The sequence below is a fragment of the Bemisia tabaci genome, chromosome 8 (assembly GCF_918797505.1).
Source record: "Bemisia tabaci chromosome 8, PGI_BMITA_v3".
NCBI lineage: Eukaryota > Metazoa > Arthropoda > Insecta > Hemiptera > Aleyrodidae > Bemisia > Bemisia tabaci.
In genome coordinates, this window is record NC_092800.1 from 21,681,385 (window position 1) to 21,697,471 (window position 16,087).

General features: G+C 39.4%; 1 protein-coding gene across 1 annotated transcript in view; it reads right to left on the reverse strand.

The window, feature by feature from the left end:
- Positions 1–15,648, reverse strand: part of ITP (ion transport peptide) — a 160,184-nt gene extending 144,536 nt beyond the window's left edge. The window contains exon 1 of the mRNA XM_072303125.1: positions 15,524–15,648. The gene's annotated coding sequence lies outside the window, so the exon portion shown is untranslated. The remainder of the gene's footprint in view (positions 1–15,523) is intronic.
- Between the last annotated feature and the right edge of the window lie 439 nt (positions 15,649–16,087).

Sequence of the window (16,087 nt, forward strand, 5' to 3'; positions counted from 1 at the left end):
GGAGAAATATGATGGGCAGTTTTTAGTTTACGCATTAGTTTGGAGCCTAATTTTGATGGTTGACCTTCAAGAAAAAGAGGGGGAGATTGAGTGAGGATGCGTTATGAGGGACCTTAATGCCGAAGAACTCAAAAATTGTACACTGACACTTCTGCTCAGGGGAGTTTTTGACGGTATTTTTGCACTGAGACCGCCCAGAAATGTCAAATCAAATCAGATTTATGGTGCTTTGAAGTTTAACATTTAAAAACAATTAAAATTGTTTTGAGAGTTCAGTATTACATACATGGGGATCAATTCATTTAGACTAAAATGCAACTTCATACCCCTGTTTTGGCATATTGGCTTAAAAGATATTCTGTTGTTTGTAGGAGCCCATAAAACCCTCAATATGGTATACGAGTCTTTTAAGAAATTGCTCAAGATTGCTCGAGTTACGTCGTTTTAAAAATCAAGAGTCCAGAGGAGTTTTTTTTTTTTGTAAAAAGCAACTCAAACCCCAACACAGCATAAATTAAACATTCATGCCGGTATCTAATCTAAAACAAGCGGGTAAGTTCTAATACTGTCGTATTAGAAAAGCGCTCAGGTGTTAGTAAATGTATTTAGTGAAGAAAGGGAGTATAAACTCCGTCGACTTGGCTGGGAAATGGAGATAAAACATCAGCTGATAGCAAACAAAGGTTACCAAGGAAACCGTAAACGCGTTTTTTCGTTTCCCGAAAATGATAGCCACCGTTGAGCTCATCAGGCGCGTTTTCTTTAGGCTTCTTTTATTTTCAACGATCAATTTCGATAAGAATTACTCTACCGCTAAGGAAATTTCTTATAGACAAACGATCGTAACTACCCGCGCATTACGTTAAGAGCATAAAATACGGTTATCACAGCTTTATTTATTTTAAAACTGGACCCCCCCCCCCCCCCAAAAAGCCTACACATCGATGAGCTGGTGCGCCATTTAAACGAATTAGCACTAGTATACTAGTATTCTAGAGGCAAGTCGAAATCAAAAAGCGCTGCCTATCGGCTGAGCGCTTAAAAGTATCACGCATTAAAATAATACCAACAGTGGTAAAATAAACTTAGCCAGTCTCACGAGCCAATCCGACTCCAATCTCGTTACCTACGAGTAGTCGTTCTCTTCGCGATGGTCGGCATCGACGCCGTCGTGGTATGCAACCTACGGGACAAGCCTCCTCGCGAAAAATGACAATGGTGTGAACTTTAATCGAATTCAAGCATCTCATTGTCCCGCGATCTCCGCTTTGCGTCACAGAGCAGGTTCTCAATTGGCGGTCCTTTCATTTCGCCGAAATTCGCGTTTTGACGAGCGTCGATTAATTTCGGTTATCAATGAGCTATTAATACCTCTATCACTAAAAATAACTCCATCGCACATCTCCCGTTCGATTGTTCCGTGAACTTGCCTCGATGGAAGTGCAAGTACCGTTCGTGTTAGCGAGCATCCGTGTAATATATCCGTCTGGACCATTTGCGGCTTAATTATTTACTCGATTCTATTGTTTTACAGACAGAAAAACCAAGCTACATTTAGCTTGTTTAGCGATCGGAACATCCGGCGATTTTCTTATTTTTAGTCTCCTTTTAATATTCATTTTTCCCCCTTTCAACTCGTTTTGCTCAGTTATTTGACTGTTGATTTAATGCGACTACTTGAAACTGTTCTCTCTACAATGGAATCTTCAAAAAGTAAACATCAAAAATAGGCATCTCATAAAGCATTAACATTTTTTGCTCGCATGCGTCTAATGAGTGGGCATACGGAAAAAATGTAAACATGTTTCAGTTACATAAATGAGTAGATGTTCACCGCAGATTTCTTTTTGTCACGAGAAAAGTTTGGTTTTAGCTCCCTGGTGACTTAGGAGGCCAGTATTATTATTGACAGGTTTAATAATCTCAAAATTAGCGACTGAAATCTTAAACGCATTTAATTTAGCTAATAAGGACTTCTCGAGTGGAAGTAATCTCTAATCACCAGGGGCAAAAACCACTGGAGACAATGGGCAGAGGTTTATTTCATTTACTCAAATTGATGTTTTGTGAGAATTCCTATTCAAGGGGAGTGAGCTTCGAGATCTGCGAGGGGTGGTTCCGCCGAAAAAAGATCTTGGGAGCCCTTTTCCAACTCGTGACGTCACCCGAGGCTCATCATCGACCTAGTGAGAAGGTCAACAGCCACAATCAGGGTAATGACTGTTGTTGCTCCCTTATAATGGAGGTGTTGCATGAGTGAAGGATTTGCGATTTGACCATTGATTCTTAGGTAAAAGTTCGCGAGAAACACGATGGTGCCACTGGTTTTCTCTGAAATCAACTCCCAAGCTCAAAAAAAGCTCTCAAGTTGAGGCCAAAATGGAAGGGGATATCCCAAATATCCCACCCTACCCTGAGAGTCCACGTCTACATCAAGACAAACTCTCCATGCAAAGATAGGGAGCAAATACATTGACAAAGCTGCCGCTTCATTTGGGGATTCTAAAACTGAAAACACGGCAATCCTGCTAATGTATTTGCTCCCTATTTTTGCATGGATAGTTTGTCTTGATGTAGAGGTGGACTCTCAGGGTAGGGTGGGATATCCCTTCCATTTTAGCCTCAACTTGAGAGCTTTTTTTGAGCTTGGGAGTTGATTTCAGAGAAAACCAGTGGCACCAACTGTGTGTGGTGTTTCTCACTAACTTTTACATAAGAATCAACAGTCAAATCGCAAATTCCTCACACATGCAACATCTCCATTGTCCATAAAGTAGTGTTGAACCCCCAAAAGTAAAAGTTTCCACCTGTCGCAAAGAGGCCAATGGAGGATCTATCTTTGTCCCCGGCCAGAACTAAATTCCCTTAAATATTTCTGAAAAAGAAAAAATGTAAATACAGAGCCGATGCGGCAACATTGGGCACAGTACTGGCAAGCTAAAGCGTAGCTTTATCAACAGTAATCGTATATTTATGAAGCTCGGTTGAACTTTAAAGGGAGAAATAGTTGACAGTCGTCGGTGATGAGGTATCATTGCCCGCTGATTTACGACAAAACGGACCCGGGCGATCGAACGTGCAAAAGGTGAACCACTTGAATTCGCTCGGCTATGTTTCTGCACCGGGCCTCGCGACTCGACCGCCGAGTATCCGAATAACTGCCCCGGCTCGCAACTTTCGTATAAATATTGGTATTCGCTTAAATCGTGGGAGGGGACAGCAGCTTGTCCGATACGCAATGCATATACAGTGCTCAATCAATTAAGCATGTAAAAGTGATTTAGGTGCTCCGTGCATTGGAAAGGAAAGCGCTGTTGCCAAGGAGAGACCGCATATTTTCTAAGGGACTCCGCACACGAGTATAAAAATGCTCACTGGGGAACAAAGTGACTCGATTTAAATCATGGCGTGTAGTTTTCTTGGCAAAAGCTCATTCCCTGATTTTTCCCTCATTTTCAGGAGCTTATTCCCTGATGAAAAACCGAAGTTTTCTCCCATTTTCCCGTGATTTTCTTGGGGAAAAGAATATGATTTTCCAGAGTTTCGGATATGAATGTAACTAATTTTACATCCAAGATTAGACCAGATTAGACTGCCGTTGAAAACGAAATGATCCCTGGGTGGTTGGAGAAGAGATGTATCTGGAACAGATTTCCTGATTTTCCCGGTGAATTTTTATTCCCTGTTGAATTCCGGGTATTCCCGGTTTTTAAAAAACTAGACATCATGATTTAAATGGAAATATTCTTGAGGTTGCCGTCATGAAGATTTCCTCTCAAATCGAGCAGAAAAGCGCGTACATGAAGAAACATAAATCTTTAATTAAAATTTAAGTCTCCTGTGTCACACAAAAGTTTGCTCGGTTTAAGCTATGTTACATTCTTGTTTGGAGAGAAAATCCAAAGGTCGGTAATCCATGTAGGTAATTTCAAGAATATTTTTTCTTGGACGAAACTTCACTTTTTCTTCAGCGCAATGGTCAATAGCTCCTTGCCTAGTGGCTGCATTTATGACGAGGTCAGAAAAGAGGGCACTACAAGGAAAGCGGTTAAATTTTACCGACGAACCACGTTAATATATCTGCAAAATTTGGTCCTATATAGTTTGTCATAGAGAAAATTATTAAATTTGAGAACATATTAATTTCCCTTCAACATCTAAGGAGCTAATGACTATATGAGCAGCGAAGTATAGTTGCGTCAAAGCTCCAATTTCCTGATTACATCTTACGGTAATGCGATATGCATGAATTTACGGTGCTATGTAACGCTGGGCATCTAAGGGGGGATCATCTATCTGTTAAAAAAAAGGAACTTTTCGATGCGTGTGTAACGAGCGCCTTCAAAATTGTAAGTATGCAACTTCATGACGGCCGAGTTTGAATAGTTATCTCTTCAAATGTAAGGAGCAAATTCGGATAGCACGTTCAGCAGTTCGCCTGGACACACTTCGTTTTGCTACTAGGACTTGCTTACTGAAGACGTTGCGTTGTTATTGCGTTACACTCCTATATGAAGTTTATTAATATAAGTTTTAACGCTGCACGGAGAGGCAAAATCGTTGCTCTTATACAATGATCATAAAGTCTAGGTCCTCCTTACTTTTCTAATCGTATTTGCAATGTTACATATTTTGTGACAGTAATTTTTTCGGTTCACGGAGCAACGCTTGTATCCTAAAGAACACTACTATAAGAATGTTACTCGGATTGAAGTTTTCCGTACCTCATAAATAAATACAGTAGCATTGTAACTACGACTAGAAAAATTGATAAGATCTGGCAATATGGCATTCACTATGAGTATTCTGAGATCAACGGTTCTTTTCTCTCGATCTGATTGAATACGGCCCCATCCCGAAAAAAAACTTTTGCACAACTGACAGCCAAAGAAGATAATGCCTTCTTCTGAATATTGAGAGCTGGATAATTAGCAAAACTACATGCACGACGTGCAGAAATTCAAAAATCAAGATTACCATCGCGAAGTGACAACGTGGCTCAATATGAGGAGGTCTCGTTTTATAATAATTTTCGAATTCGTGTGCTGAACGTGAGTTTAAATTGTCCGATTTCTGTGGAACGGAATCTCTTGTTTTGATTTTGCCGGAGCGGCTTTTCCGTGAAATTGCGGTCCGCAAGCTGATTTCAATAAGAGGATGATGAATTTCTTATGAGCGCATTCTGTCAATTAGCAAATTCCGAAAAACTCCCTTTTATATGGGCTTGATTTGCTATGCACTTAAATCGCAACAGGATTATTCCCATCCGTCGGATTGGATTAAAATCTTTTTGATGTGACCAGATATGATCCATCTGGTGTGCTTGTTACCGGAAATCATGAACCGTCGCACAGTGAGTCCAATGGAACAAAATGTGGACTCGTCATTAGAGTAGCCCAATGAAGCTTCAACTTAAACAGTATGCATTTTCAGCACCGCACAGGAATTGGTCAGCTGCATTTGTTAGTACATGCTTGCAGTCGGTGAAAATACAATTCTGCCGTGCTAAGCAAGAATGCCGTAAATCCATCAAGATTTCCCCTCGTTTTTTGGAACTTAGCACTTTATAAAATATAAACAATTTTACCCATGCACCTCAAATTTTCAGGTTAAGTTTTTGATAGTATGTGAGAAAAAATTCTGTAAAAATATATTGTCTCATGGTGCACAAGTTTTTCTGCTATGATACAATGTTTCCAAAAATTTAAAATGGCGTTCACGGCGTTTCTGCATTGTACGGCAGAAATGAGAAACTTCATTTCAAACTGAGTTACATACTGTTATTTTCATTTTTACTGCTTCAAAAGCGGTGTTTTCATTTACTTTACTTAATTTAAAAGTTTTTTTTTTTTTTTTTTTTTTTAATTTTTACATTATTTTTACCGAGGTATCAACGTCCATAAAAGATGCATCGAAATGTCAATAGAATATTAGGTAGAGAAAAAGAAGAAGTATAGTAGTACACGAACAAAAAGTTGGGTTTGACAAATCAAATAGTTGGGATCTTTCTCTTCGTTTTGTGGATTAGCAATTTTATCTTCTTGGAAGTCAAATCGTCACTTGGCTGAAAAAAGGGGCGTAACTACACATTGAGATGAGCCCGCGCAAGCATTGAAGTTACGCCTTTATGTCAGGAGAGCGACGAAATAGTTGTCATCACATGTTCCGCCCCATCCAACTTTTCTACTCATGCGTTAAAGTCTCTGAGTCAACCGAAAAAAGTTCAAGTTCTCCTTCATTTTCGTGCATATGCAATTTTACCTTCTTGGCAATTGAAATAGTTGCGTCACGCGTTTTGCCCCATCCAACAATTCTAATCTGCGTTAAAATCTTGAGTTAGCGAAAAATGGGTAAAATTCTTTTTCACTGTTGTGGAAATGCTAGAAGGTTTTGTTGCTTTCCTTATTGTGACCAGATCTGTGAAAAGGAACCTCAGCTTCCGAAGGAAAAGTTCCAGAACTTTGAACTTTGCAGAGTTCCAAGTAAGGTAGTGTATTTAAAACTTTCAAAGAGCTTATTCTCTCGAGGGTATGTTTTAAAAAAAGGTTAGCTTTCTTCAATGATTCTGATATGATTTTACGTAGCCTCCGTTGCATGAAAGAGGTGTATAAAACTTAATTTTATGATTTCAACAATAACACATTTAAAGTAAGTAAATAAATGAATAATTCTATTTATTTATACAGAGCGTAAAAATGCGTTACAACGCGACGCTAAAGTAAAAGTCTCGAGGTCAATTTTTCCTAGAAGTTTGCGTTGTAAAAATTTTGCTCAAAAACACCTTAATGTCAATATTTTCATCAAAATAAAGTTACTCACCTCATTCATTCACCAGAGACTTAAATTCATTTTTTGACTGATTTGTGGTGTGATAAATTACTTAACGAGTGAAAACGAGAACAAACATTTAAAAATGACCCGAACTTCATGTAACAAGGTGGTAAAATTGTGCTGGGTCCATAAAACTTCGGGGGAAAACTGAGCCAAAAAGACCGAAAATTTCAATTAGAGTAAAAAAAGCAATATTTTTCGACTGCAATTGAGTTTTTTGGTGCTTTTTGACTTTGTTTTCCACGCAAAATGGTATGGACCCAGCACCATTTCATCCCCCTATTAAATTACAACATCGCGTTGCGTTATGGCGATTCAATGATTGTGTACTAAATTCATCTCCAGATGAACAAAAGTTCGCACGTCTGTGAAGATGACATATTTACCCCCCCCCCCCCCCCAAAAAAATAAAAAAAATAAATAAAGCGAAGTCGTTGAGATCGTTTCTCCCACACTACACGGCACAGACGACTTTAATATGATTACCGTTGTCGGACGCAAGTAGTTTCGATCCGCGATTGCCCTCCAATTACCGGCACGCGATTAGCATTAGATGCTATTCAAGGTTCCAACAAGTGGCTTCGACTAGCCTCGGACTTTTTAAATTTCATGAATGGGTTTCATCGGAAATGAGATCGCTCATTCATAACATCGAGAGTAAACAATGAGTGTCTCTTATCACGAACCCACGAGCCATATGATGTACTTTCGTTTGCGGTGCAATTCGCGGAGGCGTGTTATCAATGAACGACCATATGCCGACTGCCGATAACTCGGCGCACGTGTTGGCACAAGTCAAAGCTTCCATTAACAGCTTTATTGGAGATGTCATTCATGTCAATGTAGCATGACGTTACTCAGTCACTAACATAAGTATACCTTGTAACTTTGCACTCCCGAACTTACATTTGACAAGTGTAACAGTCAATGTGTGTATGTAAGTGCGTGTATACTTTCGGTTCGTTTATTAAAATGTGAGGCTCTTTAACGCTCTCTTAGGCTTTGTTCACACGAGCAGCGTGTGCGGAATTTCACTTTCGGTTGCGCGATCATCTAATCTAGAGGCCCTTTATACTGAGAGTTAAGACAACCCTCCTCATGGAGTCACAAACGGAATAAAGATTAAAAAATTGATAGTTTTTCGTAATCTTTGATCGGCTCAGTTCCTACTCCGTTCCTCCTCTCATTCTGTTTGTTCCTTGTCGAACCCGTAATTCCTCGGTCCATTATAGATTATAATCTTTGCAATTGATGAAAATGTAATCTTTATTCCCGTTTATGACCACTGTGGAGGCCTAAAATCGGTTGACCAATCAGAAATGGATTCACATTGTCTTAACTAATCTACACAGAAAAAAATAATAGTGCTGACGACAAAACCTTCTGTCACAGGGCTCTGCAGTTTATTTGTTACACTTACAGAATTTTCTGTTGTGAGAACAGAACTTCGGTTGTGGGAACTGAGTACTCTGTTCCCACGACCTAAGTTATGTTCTCACAACAGAAAAATTCTGTAAGTGTAACAAAGAAACTGCAGGAGCCCTGTGAACAGAAGGTTTTGTCATGAATTTTATTTGAATTTTACGCGAATGAAAAAAGTACTATTGACTTATCAGATTCCAAACTTAGTTTATTTTTCAGTGTATTTAAAATAAACCATTGTAAGATCATCATGATCATAGGTCGTTAAATTTTCCTTTATCACCGTAGCTATTTATGACGTTTACTCTCTATGATTTTCATTCCTTAATTATTTTATTTTTACAGGTGACTAGTCCGCGTAAAATTGTGCGCATTCAAAACTTGTAACTACCGAGGGATAAGAATATGCAAAGCTGATAGTTGTGAATTTTCACCTAGAGATGTGCTCCATACACGACAACAAAATTTGAAATGGCTCAAAAACTTGATGTCGTTCACAAGTTGAAAGAACTCTCATTCTACGTCAGCAAATCGATGACTTTAAAATCAACCGTGAATAAGATTATCATCTTGATTTGGTGCGCGATTTTTGTCGTCTCGATACTTCTCACTTTGCGGTATTCAGTGAAAATTCCTTTCAACTCGACAGGAAATGTTCGTCTTGCGGGAGTAACGACGGTTACCGATCCAGATGAAGATATCCCGACCATTCGCATCAAGTCTACACCTGTAATAGGAGTGTGGAACGTGCCAACCAATCGCTCGAACCTCTCTTTTTTAATCAACTCCAATAAAAGTAGCATTATTTTCGATGATGGTGACAAAACTGCCGGAAACCTGAAAAATTCAACCGTGACCTATGAAAAACGGGACGATGACTCAATTAATCTCCGAGATCTCTTGGATCAAACAATTTTAAGAAACGGTGTGAATAATGCAAAAGATTCCACCGAAACTTTAGAATTCTCCTCAAAAATGCAGAGAGAACTGCGTCATCCTGTGGAGGATTTGATGAATTGGAGGCCACTTACTAAAAGTGTATATGATTCTCCTGAAAAGATGGAGACTCCTGTATACTATTCTCCAAAATCTGATGATTATATTGAGAAATACATTTTCAGAACACCAGACTCTGACAGCTCAACAGCTAATGAAAATCGGAAACAACTGCTTCACACAAACGAATTCTCGGAAGAAAGTAATTTTTCTGGGCAGTCATCAAAAACCCACTACCCGACGTCGAATGAAGGAAATCGACGGCAATTTCATGACTATTTTAGAGGGTGAAATTTTTGATCTAGCTCTGGATCCAGCCGATGTTCCTGAAAATTTCGAGAGCTGTGAAATATGGCGGCCAAAACCGCTGAAATCTCTCGACAGGCGAGTAAAATCCTTACGTGATTTTACCACCAAAACAGCATTTCTGAGCTCCATATCTCCAATATACACTGACATCAATCAAATTTCCACAAACACAGGAAGCCTATCGAGCGATGTTCGGAGAAACGCGACATCAAATTCTGACTTCCCATACGTACCTCTCTCTAAATTTGCATCGAAATTTGATGAAGGGCCTTTAAAAAGTCAGACGTTAATGCTGCCTGAATTAACCCTGAATTTTCAAGAATCGGACGATCGCAGTTTTGGATGTCTTGATGACGATTGGAACAATCCTTCGATATATTCGGGTGATTCTTTGGAGTCAAACCATAAAACTTTGCAAACTGTTAATGAAGTCGAAAGCCAAGATTTTTATTTAAAAGCGGAAATTGAGCCAACGCCTCCTGCTGACTTAAGTTACGTTAAGGAAATGGATGGCCCTCATAATTTTGCGATGGCCCCTGATTTTGGCACAAATTATGAAGGAAACGTGCCTTCCTCCTTAGATAAAACTTATTTCTTTAATTTTGAGCAGCCATGCAAAGAGGGCTTTCAATTCGACGATGGTAGAATTAAATCACCCCCGGTAAAGTTGGGTGAACACATGTCAGCGGATTTTTCAAATTCTCCAGCCCAAAATTTACCCAAAACAGTAGTCCGGAGTATTTTAGAGACTCCAACGAAGGAAAAGCGATTTTCCACGACACAAGTTATTACAGTGCAGCCTGCTTCGATCACACTTTCGATTATTTTCATAACGAAGATGCATACTTGATGCCACAGGAAAGACTTGACGATGTAAGCACTACTGAATCAACGAATTTGTCTGACACTTTCATCGAAGCGGATATTGCGCCAAAAGAACCAGATATTGTTGAAACAACATCAGCAAATAATTTGGAAAATTCGGCTGAAACCCAAATTGGGTATGAGATGAATCCGATTTTAACATCGCAGAAACATACTCCGGAAAATTTAGATATAACTTCCTCACCTTCTCCAAAGACTAGCGGTGAGGTTGAGGTGTCTGATGAAATTTTTAGAAAAATTCCACGGAGTAATCTCAGGTTTGATGAAAGCAAATCTAAATCATCGAACGAAAAAACCTCGGAATATTTCAAGCCACGCCCCGACCCTGATTCTTTTCGGCGAAGCTTAAATTCTGCTGAGATGTCCGGACACTGTATTTCTAGCGGAGAAGGGATCTCTCTTCAATTGAATCTTGTATCTATCGCACCAGAATCCGCAGATCAAGATGTAATTGAAAGCATCTATGATAAGAACTCGTACTCAGGAATTTTTAGCAGTGAGCCTTCTTATATGTTGCTTGATCTTGACAAAGAGCCCGACCTGAAAACTGGTGAAGTGACTTCCTCGAACACCCGCGCATTCCTCACTGCTGTAAACCCTCAGCCTCTGAGCTCTGAGGTTTCAAATACTTTTGAAAGTTCTATCACAGAAACGGGAAAAGCATGCAAAATCTCGCAAGATCAGTAGAGGAACACATGACTTGCATTCAGCCGCGGAATCAAAACAAGAAACTGCCGATAGTGAAGACAGTGATTCCACTCAAAACACAAACAGAAATTCCAAGACTGATCACGCCACCTCAAATTTGAGTAGGTCAGCGCCTCAGTTTTCCGCTAGTGTAACGGACGAACTGATTGCCAGTCAAAACAAATCGACCAGTCTTGATGTAACTCTAACACCACTCGATGTTAAGACATATCTTCCGGATAATGTCAGATCTCTGCTGGGCGGTATTAATTTGAAAAACATGAACATGTCTGAAATCTTTCGTAACGCGAGGAGGCGACTGTCAGCCTCAAATCTGCGATGGGGAAAATTGGACGATTTCAAACCGAGGGAATTTGGCGCTTTTCTTGAGGAAGATGCGGTTCCTAAATGTGAGCCGACCTCTGCTTCACGAGTCACCGGAAATGAAGCCTTGCAGGAAAACACAGAGGAAAAACTGAACACGACTTTGCCGGAAAAATCGCGCTGCAGCCATACGATAAGTTCAAAAGCTAAGAATGATTCCTCAAACAATCAGCTTGTGCTGAATTCTGCTGTAAGCGTATCGTCTGAGGAGACCCCAAGGATTAAAGCAAACATCTCATATGCCACCCCATGGTACCCCAAAAAGCTAACGCACCCTCGAAAATAATGCCTTTAGAGCCCGTTGCAACAAAAAATGTTTTAGAAAGTACAACCGGGGAGAAGACCCCAACTTATTACCAAAACTTGCCCTACTCCCCTCGCTCCATTCAGAATACACCTTACGCACCAATCATAGTCCACAACATGCCGTTCTTTCCTCGCAATGTTCAAAATATGCCTTTTGCCCCCTTAAACTCACATCAAACCGCTAAAACTCTAGAGGAATCTTGCATCATAGAAAATGCCCCAAGTTCGAGCCCCATACGAATTATTGGGGCCTCCGGTGCTGACGCCCTTACCTCTGGATTCGCACCCATTAACGTACAAAATTTGCCATATTCGACTGCCATCGCACAAGGAGTTTCTCAACGTAAATTTTACGACGCAGATTTACAGTCAACGACCTCTCAGCCTGAAATAGTGAACTTAGTTCGAAATCCCTCAAAAGGACTTAAAAATTTGACGATAGGGGTCAATGACACTACGAGTGAGGGACAATCTAAGAGTCAAGGAACAACATCACTACCCATGCCCTCTGATGTGAGAGAGGGTGAAGAATTTCAAACTTTTGGCGAGTCGGGTGTTTTCATTCAAAGCCTGCCATTCTCAGCTTCTGTCACTCAGAAAACTTTGGGGGACAAAGCCCCCATGGATGCGGGTCAATTCGTTCAAAGTGCACCAGTCTCGCCCTCGCTGACTCAGGAGCGAAAGTTCTCGCGACAACCCTCAACTAAATCTGCGCAAAGCACTGCATCAGTGGATGATGATGTTTGTCAAACCATGGCTGACAAGGAAAGAAATGCTGAAGTTCCCATTGATTTCATTGCGACCGATTCAGGCGCTGACCATTTTAAATCAATGGCTGAAAATGTGTTCTCGGCACTTCATGAAGGGATCAAAGTGGTTGGATCGAGGTATCGACCAGCTACCCTCGAGGAAAAAAATGAGCCACAACAGAGGGTTCATCTGCACCCGGAAATTGAGACGTTTCCGGTGGTTGCTAATTTAGGAGGAGATTTGGAAAGTGATCCCCATAAAATCACCAAGTCCCAAGTTTTGGTGTTTGAAAACCAAAATCCCACGGGAGCCCAGACTCAGCCAATGATACAATTCCTGTACCAAGTCTTCAACGTAGGGACGTGCAATAATCAATAAAAATGATTCGAATCAATATTTGTGCATTTTTTATTTACGTTTCTTCAATCTCTTCTCCTACCTTAGCATTGCGTCATCCAACTTTCCGTTTTTACGTAAAAAATATGGTTTATACTTCATCAAGGAACTTCAATTGCGACACAAGGTATTATTAAATTACCTCGACAATAAAAAGTTGTTCTCTCATTCAGAGAAAAGTCTATTTCAGAAAAATTTATACATGGGTTTCAATTGAAAATATCTGGTATCATCACTGACTGTATACTTCGGTAGTCATAAACGTGTTCAAATTTCAGTTAAATATGTCACTTTTACAGCGGCGTGTTTGCAACACAGAATCGCGGATACTAAAATTTTGGAAAAACCTTAGCAATGGGATATCCGAGATTGCGATTACATATAGTGCAGTTGGGTTTGTTGTAATTTCTATTTATCTCTACAGACTTTAACTAATGGGTCACTTCATATTATTTCTTTGCTATTTTTATAATTTGTTTTACTGAAGAAAAAAACAAATTAAAATACGTTGTAATTTTTGAATTGCAACCGTGCGCGTGAATAAAATCGTCATTCTGTAACATTTGCTAAAAATTGCTTTAATGACAGAGTTGTATCAGTTTTCTTTAGATCAATAGCAGCTTGAAAATGTTTGACTTGAGGAGGCAATAACACAAATAATAAGCAATAGGTAAATAAAAAATGTTGATACAACATTTTTAACGTCTTTAGAGTTTGAACTGCACATGCATGGCGTGTTTTTGAATGCGCTATTAAGTATGTGTACTTTGGTTTTATTACTGTATTGATTTTTGACATTAATTTTTTTTAGGCCAGGACTAATGTCAAACAAGTCCCTTTTATTGTTTTGGATTGCTAACTTCTAATGACCGAATAATTTCCACGACGTATTTCTGTTGTGATAAGGAAAAAAAAATCGTAGAATCTCGGAAAGGCCATGAGAGATTATCAAGAATAAGACAAGTTTTTTTCCCGTCTATATTTTGAAACTCTTAATATAGGAGTGACAAAAAGACGGTATGAGAAGAGTAGCGAAACATTTAGGACAGCTGCACTGAGGAAAGAAGTGTCTGAAAATATACCAAAATTCGGTTAAAATTGAACATAGAACCTCTTCGGTTCAGGTAATCGACGTTTTCAGTCGCAAAAACAAAACTTAAGTTCTATGAAAACTTCGGTCAACTGAGCCAAAAAAGTTCGATGTTCAATTTGTACCGAAGTTCGTTATCTTCCATTATCTTTTATCAAACATTTTTCCTCAGCATTTTCTACATTAGCTTTTTGCGTTAGCTTATTCAGTAAGACATAATTGTAACAAGTTGGTATTTCTACTACATGTGGCATGACGCACTTGTGATAGTTTTATGCTGCAGTTATAGTGCCATAATTCGCTTTAAATTGTGTGCGTTAGTATATTTCATTTGATTATTTGCACCAAAAAGACTTACGGAAGGTTTGCAGTTCCTCTCCCTTTCTGAGAAACTCAATTTTGATGAAAAAAAACTTGAATGATTTGCAATGCTTCCAAATATTCGATATCGTTGCGAGCATGTATGCAGCACGCGCAATCGCACCGCAACTGATTTGCTCATCAGGACTGCAGAATTCAACCGAATACGGGAACTTGTGGTAATGCTTGTTCAAGGAAATGCCGAGTTCATCAAATCGATTAATTTATTCAAACCTCGTGAAAGAGCAACAAACTGATCATTGCTTTTTACGAAATCGATTGATTGTAAAAAGAGAGAGAAGAATTTGGCAAACCGGAGAAAATGCGGAAATCCGCAATCGCTCAAAACATTCAAATCACGTTCGAAACTGCATCCTAAAGGCAAGTCTGATAATAACTGTAGAGGAACTTCATCATCTTCAAATCTTTAAAAAAAACAAATCAAACTAAAACTACGCAAAAAAAGTCCTCATAAAAAAGTGGAAAGGAACATTAGGGATTCGCTAATAATTCCGTGGGACCAATTTTTACATGTCCTCAGCCGGAAGGAATTCCTGTTATACCTTTAAGCGTGATAAAAAAAAAATCATCATTCAGCAAGGTCTTTTGTTTGAATTGTCCGTGAGACACATTCGCAAGTTGAGTCCGAGCGCAATGGCCTCCGGCCTCAGCGGTTTTCGGTGAAGGCCGTTGCTATAACGGAATGCATCAGGTGATGCATTTATTGGCATGACATGACAGAGCTTGTAAAAGTAGAGGACTCATTGTCAGTGCTTGATTCCTTTTTTTGCGCGTTCACTGGTATCAACTTCCATGAAAAACTGTCTCACAACCAGCAAAGATACCAAAATCAGGTGATCGCGAAAAGTTACGGGAAGAATGAGCATGTGCGTTTCAACAGTCATCCGCACAAGTTCATGTTATTCTACGGTTTCCGAATATTTAAACAGTATCGCAATTGAAAAATCAAGTTTACCATTTTCCTCTTGTTCGTTGTAACATGGTACTCTGTATTTGAACTCAAGAGATGCATATTGTGGGACGGAGGCGTTACATATCAGTCACCATAATGGACAAAATAACTTTAATAAGAGAAGTGAATCTTACCTTTGTTGATTTGGAAAAGAACTCCTCAATATCGGAGCATCTCTACGTAGTCAAAAGGGGGATACTTTTTTGCGCGGCGAACCGTTGCTTTGGAATCTCTTGAAAAGCACCCGAAGTTTGAGCTCCTGAAAACAAGTACGAATATTTGAAAAATCACGGTAACAGAAAAAAGGCATTACGATTTTAGCGAAATTTCGTTGATACCTAGAGAAGTGCTCAAAAAAATATCCCACGTGTTTGATCATAAAATCGTCAATAAACTACCTCGCTAGTAGAAAAAGCATTGTTAGGTCCTCAGTGGTATATGCAGAAATGTTCATGGGGCGAGGGGAACCGGGGGTCCAGAGGTAAACAATTCAAGAAAAAATTATAAAATACGCGTGAAGATTTTTTTGTCTGCACTAAATTCAACGCAAATTTTACTGGGTTCAGCACAAAATTTGCTTTGCTTCATGTTTCACTCCTTACATTAACCGAAATTGACTGAAGAGCAAAAATATTTTCTGAGACTCCCTTTTGCAAAGAATTCTTCGATTTGCTCTTCGTTGGATAGAAAAGAAAAAT